At 44.8% G+C, this 6,000-nt stretch overlaps 1 protein-coding gene across 1 annotated transcript in view; it reads right to left on the bottom strand.

Annotated features, from left to right (window-relative positions):
* Window positions 1-4,119, bottom strand: part of LOC144766959 (sulfate transporter-like) — a 117,728-nt gene extending 113,609 nt beyond the window's left edge. Inside the window, exon 1 of the mRNA XM_078650641.1 lies at window positions 4,070-4,119. The gene's annotated coding sequence lies outside the window, so the exon portion shown is untranslated. The remainder of the gene's footprint in view (window positions 1-4,069) is intronic.
* Between the last annotated feature and the right edge of the window lie 1,881 nt (window positions 4,120-6,000).

The raw sequence follows: 6,000 nt of genomic DNA on the forward strand, positions 1-6,000 counted from the left end.
ACTTCGATTTGGCTGGCTTTAGAATTCTGAACACTTTACCACTGCTAACCAGTGTTAAAGTGCATGTGCTCTCTGCCTTAAACATGGTAACCTTGGCTTATCCACAATTGGCATATTTAATTTACTTATAAGTCCCTAGTGAAGAGGCACTACATGTGCCCAGGGACTGTAAAGTAAAAGCTACTAGCGGTCCTGAAGCACCAAATGTACCACTCACTCACGTAGCACCTTAACCATGTCTCGGGCCTGCCACTGCAGAGCCTGTGTGTATGGTTTTAAACTGCCATGTCAACCTAGCAGTTTAAACCTTTTGCCTGTCCTAAACCTTCCCTTTTATACAAATAATTCACCCTTAAGGCAGGCCCTGTCTAACCCTTAAGGCAGGGTGCAATGTATTTAAAAGGCAGGACAGGTTTGTTTAAGTGTTATATGTCTTGATAGTAGATAACTCCCAATTTCTATTTTTACTACTGCAGGTCTATCTCCCCCATAGGAGAACATCGGGATTACCTTTTTACATCTTTTAAGTGTTATTCCCAATTGCGAGGAGATGGACTTTTGAAATTTGGGGCCATTGGTCTCACAATTTAAAATCACAACTTTTGGTGAAGTTGAATTTTAAATTACAGTTTGGCAAATGCCACTTTTAGAAAGTTGGTATTTACTTAATTTAGCCATTTGGTGCCTACTACCTGTCTCTGTTCAGTCTGTGTTGGGTAACAGCTGGGCTGTGTGTATTCGCTATAGACAGCACCACATAAAGGAAGCTTAGTTATGTCTTGGTGGGCCATCCTGGGTGATGGGAGGAAGGAGCTCGGCAAAGCCTCACACCTAAACCTGAATAGGCTGTGTCCTGTCCACACACAAAGGGTTGTATACCCCCTGCAGTGAGTCTTGAGCCAGGGCAGAAAAGGAGGACTTCTGAGCACCTCAAAGCTTTCTTTGAAGTCTCTCCACTTCAAAGGCACACCTGGGTATAAGTACTAGACACCATGACTTCAGTACTCTTTTGAACCTGTGACCACTTTGCCAGGAAGAAGAACTGCTGTGCTGCTGAAGCAGCTGTGCATCGCATGTGAAACCAGTGCTTAGCACCCGGTACCGACTCATCCCTGCAGTTGTGAGGAGAAAATCGACGCATCTCATCCAGTGTGGCTTGACACCGACACATTGCTCTGGCTGCACCTCGCATCTTCCTTGACGATGAAAACATCTTGAATCAAGGTACTTTGGTTAATCAGGCCCAAGTGGGTTCTGTATCTGGCTCACGCTCCATTGTAGTCGGCCTGAACTTTTGACTTTGCCCCAGTGCAGCGCTACCAGATAACCCATTTAAGTGCTAATTGCTTTTAAGTGATATTTTACATTTCATCTTTAAAAATTCTTATCTCGACTTCTATTTGTTGGATTTTTGTAGTTTTGGTCTATATTTATTCATAAAATTAAGCTCTATTTTTTTCTAACTTGGTGTGGAGTCTTTTTTGTGGTGTTTTCACTGTGTTACTATTTGAAGTGTTGCACAAGTACTTTACACATTGCCTCTTGCATTACGCCTGACTGCTCTGTGCCAAGCTACCAGAGGGTGAGCACAGGATAATTTAGGGTGTGTTGTGATTTACCGTGACTCGAATTGTAGTTTCTGCGTGGACAGGGGGCTTACCTCTGCCAACTAGAAACCCAATTTCTACAAGGGTCACATCCCAGGCACAAACTATAGGGCTGTATGTAATAAGCCACACAAAGCCCAATTTTGTGACTTTGCGTGTCTTAGTAATTTATAAACACAACAATGCACAGCACTGCTTTGCATTACTTTACCTCAGGGAGGCGTTCCATTGATGGAGTATAGACACTCCCATGCAGCCACCCAAAGAGTTTGATGCAAACCCACATTTAAAGTTAGTAAACCTGCGTTATTGCCATTATGGCTCACCTAGCCAAGGCTGGCATAACACAATTTCATCATTTCTCCTCGTAACGTCCACTTTCTGTGTGTGCTGCATTCTTAGTAGATATGGCGCTTTTCTGCTTTCTCTCCTTCATGCAACGGAGCGCAGCTAGTTGCCTTGCTGTGTTGTATTGCGTATAAAGTTGATAAATCTGGCCCTTAGTGTTTGGCAGATGGGGACTCTGTCACAAATGTGGCTGATATCCCATCTGTCTTATTAAAGGTGCATTACAATAAAATACGTTAGTAATAAGGCAGACACGATATCTGTCATATTTGAGAGAATGTACCCATTATGGAAATTCTGAAGCTTGCCTTAAGACACTCAGATTACTTAAAAAGATAAGCGATGGCTTGAAGGCAGGTTCCCCACTTTTCCAAGTCCCGTATGTATGAGCTATTCATCCAAACTAAGAAGGTTTACTTTTTATAGTCTTTTTTACTATGCAAAGAAGTCTTTTTTACCTACTTTAGAATAACGAAAGATAGAGAAAAAACAGTAATGTTAAACACTTTTGCCTTGCAGCTTGTATGAAACTCCTCAATGCAGGTTCATAACTGAGCTGTATTACAAAACGTTTAATGTGTAACCTGCAGATAACACAAGGATCTCTGTTGCAATGGCTGTAAACCACTGAGCTGTCTGCATCAAAATACAAATCTCTGACCTACATGTGACATATTATGGTTTGTAGCAGGGGCATGAACCCTCCATGCTATTTTATGACGAGACAAACCTGTGACTAGATTACACACAGATTTCTCCAGAAAGTGCATTAACAACTCACACTCCGGTATCTTACCTTTATTATATCCCGAAAACTGCTGGGTACACAAACAGGTCTTCAGTGGGTGACTTAATCAGTAAAATATTTAAAATGTTGTCTGTTTGTAGTCAATTAAAAAGTAACAAAAGATTCACCACCACATTTGTCCTTATTGTCAATTTAGAGTACAGTTAAAACAAAAGTGTTTAAGTTTATTTCAGACTTCACTCTTTATTTCCCGGCTCCTTGTACCTATACCCCCTTTCTGCTGCCACCCCATAGACCCAGTTTATTGTATCGCAGAGTAAATATGTTTCTCTTTCCAGCACGGTCCACCATAGTACACAGACAATAAAGATTCAGGGGCAGTGTTACAACTTCTGGCGCATCTCTGCTAAGCAGCAGGGATGCGCCAGAACAGTTGTGACACGCCAAACCACATGTGCTGCATTTACATTGCGGCGCACCGTGGCACTCGGATGGGCAGATGCGTGTCGCTTCCCCCGCAGAAAGGCGGCGCATTGCTGGAATGCGATGCAAGCACGACACAGCTCCCGCAAGGCTCGGGGTGCCCCCATGCCTAACATGCTGCGTCAATCCTTACGCCTGCTTCAAGCAAGCGCAGGGTTTTGACGCAACATGGCCTAAAAGTGACTGAGTGAAATCTTGTAGATTTCACTCAGCCACTTTTCCGAGGCGTTCCTGCGCCGGAACGCCCGCCCCCTGAACCGGAACACAGGGCTTTACAGCGTGATGCATCTCCCAGATGCGTCACGTTGTAAATACCCCGCAGCATGGCACTGGCTTTGCGCCGCTGTTGCGCCACAAAAGTGACGCAACGGCGGCGCAAATGTGGCATACAGGGCTTGTAAATCTGCCCCTTAGGTCTTATGCGTAGGGATGTCCTTAGCACAAATAGCAAAAGTTCCTTCCTTGACAGCAGACATAACTCTCAGATTCTACATAGTTACCAGCCTCGAATCAATAACACGATTCTATAATTCCATTTTACAGCGGATCCTGTGAATTAAACACGAGAAGGCAGAGCTAGAACCCCTTTAGCAGAAAATTAGAGCTTCTCGTCAGAGACTGCAGAATAAGTGCGAGGTTGGAACCGGCGAAATCCAGTGGCCTCGTAACAAGGCACTTCCAGGCAGTTACCTACAGCGCCACCATCAGGCGACTGTGAGATTAGCCACGCAAATACCAAATATGGCCTACTTATCAGGACAGAGCGGCAAAATGTAACTGTGGCGCTAACAATATTTGCACCTACCCTGCACGAGAGCAGATTTAGTGCACCTGCTTTTAAAATACATTTTCGAGCCGGACAAGACAGATGAAATGCGACTACCTGCTCTCTGTAGGTGGTTCTTTGGTCTTTCCTCTTCTTTATTACCAGCTCGGACTCCGGAGCCAGCAACAAAAAACAGCAACGACGTCCTGATGTGTCCCCTACCTTATGTACTTTTAAGAGGCAACCGAACATCCCCTCGGGCGCACCACAATATTTTGGGAAACAACCGGTTGGGTCGCCTGTTTTGAGCACTGTTTTTTAAACTCAATGCAATATCCAAAGGCAATTACTCAACACAAATAACAGTGCCACAACCGGAGCGAGTGCCAGAAACAGGGGCGGCTCCTCCGCGTTGGCAGAGGAGCATCGCTCCACTGCTTTTAAGAAGTACACTGCAAAGGAAACATAAAATTTAACTTTGAGTTATATTCATTTTATGTTTCCTGATGCTTTGCAGGCGTGCAAACGGGGTCGCAGCATGGCAGGGCAGGATTGGTTTGCCCACTTGTATGTGCGCAATGACTGTTTGGTCGGCCCTCTCCGGCCTCCCAAACCAGTCATGCGCACTTCCCTGTTCTCCATGCAGGCTGCATTACAGCTTGCGTGGAGAACAAACCCAGGCCTCCATTCCCTGGTTGAGCTTCGAACCAGGATGCTCAAATACAATCACAACGCTGCATTGCAGCATTGCGATTGGTCGGGGGAGCATTTTCTGTGCTTCCTGTTCCGTGGAGAGCAGGAACAGAGAAGTGGGACAGGTGCAACAATGTAAGAGATTCTATTACTATAATTTTTTTACGTTTCCTCCAACCCCCTCTCAAAACCCCTACCCCCCACCCCACGTTCCCACACCCGCGAAGCATGTTGGCCGCCACTGGGAAGAAGCGAGTGTCAATATTGGTGGCATGTTCCTAAACAGCAGAGTAGATGCCGGAGGAGAAGTCTGGAGTGGCGCCCAGGTGGGCCGAGCATACACTGTAGGGTAAATGGTTGGAGGAGATATTGAGAGTTGTCACTGTGCTTGGGTAGTCGGAACCACAGGCTCTAAGAGAGGCGGATCTAAGAAGGCTGAAGGCGCACTGCAATTGTCACAAGCACAGTTACCATTGGAGGAATTGGTGAACCTAGGAGCAGAGAGCCCATGAACCTAGAAGAAAAAGCTCACAAATAGAGAATAGGCTGGGTGGCAGAAATCAACGAGTCCAGGTCTGAATTTGGAGCTATGATAAAAAGAGACATGGAGAAGGGTGCATGGCTGGAGCAGATCCTGTATGTAGGGTAATGAATAACTCCTAGGAGCCCACTGCTTGATGGTAACTTCAGGGCCAAATACAAGGAATGGACTCTAGTCTAAGGTATTGCACTGTAGGTTTGATGGCACAGCACACAGAGAGCCAAGGACATAGGAGGCATCCTGACTCTATGACTGGGAATATATAGAGTTATGAAGATGGAAGATGCTTTAAACCCAAGGAAGAGAGGTTGTAAAGGTAACTGCACAATCTTTTCAGCCTGTGGCTAGCGTCATTAGTGAGGCAACCAACCGGGACTGCTGAGTCTTTGGCGGGATCCTAAAATGGGATCCATATTACAGAAGAACTCCTTAAAGATTTTGTTGGAGCACTAATATTAAAGGGTGGGTGCCACTGAGGGCAAGATGATGGCCCTGATTCACAAAGGTAACTGATTCTTTTGAGTAAGTTGACTACTTTTTTGGCTATTTACAAAATCCGACTTTACATTTTCTCCACAAGTGTTTCGAACATGTCTCCACCAAAGTGAAGAACCTGGGGGCTGTACATCTTTCATCAATTTATAAACTTTAATAAGTTTACTACTTATTGGCTAGTCACAAAATCCAAATGTAAATGTACTCCAACAGTGCAACGTACGCTCAGATTTTGGAGTAAATTTATGCTCAAGTTTTGTGAATAGCAAAAAAGTTGTAAACTTACTGAAAAGTGTAAACTACTCAAAAGTGTAAGCTA

The sequence above is a fragment of the Lissotriton helveticus genome, chromosome 7 (genome assembly GCF_964261635.1).
Source record: "Lissotriton helveticus chromosome 7, aLisHel1.1, whole genome shotgun sequence".
In the NCBI taxonomy this organism is placed as follows: domain Eukaryota; kingdom Metazoa; phylum Chordata; class Amphibia; order Caudata; family Salamandridae; genus Lissotriton; species Lissotriton helveticus.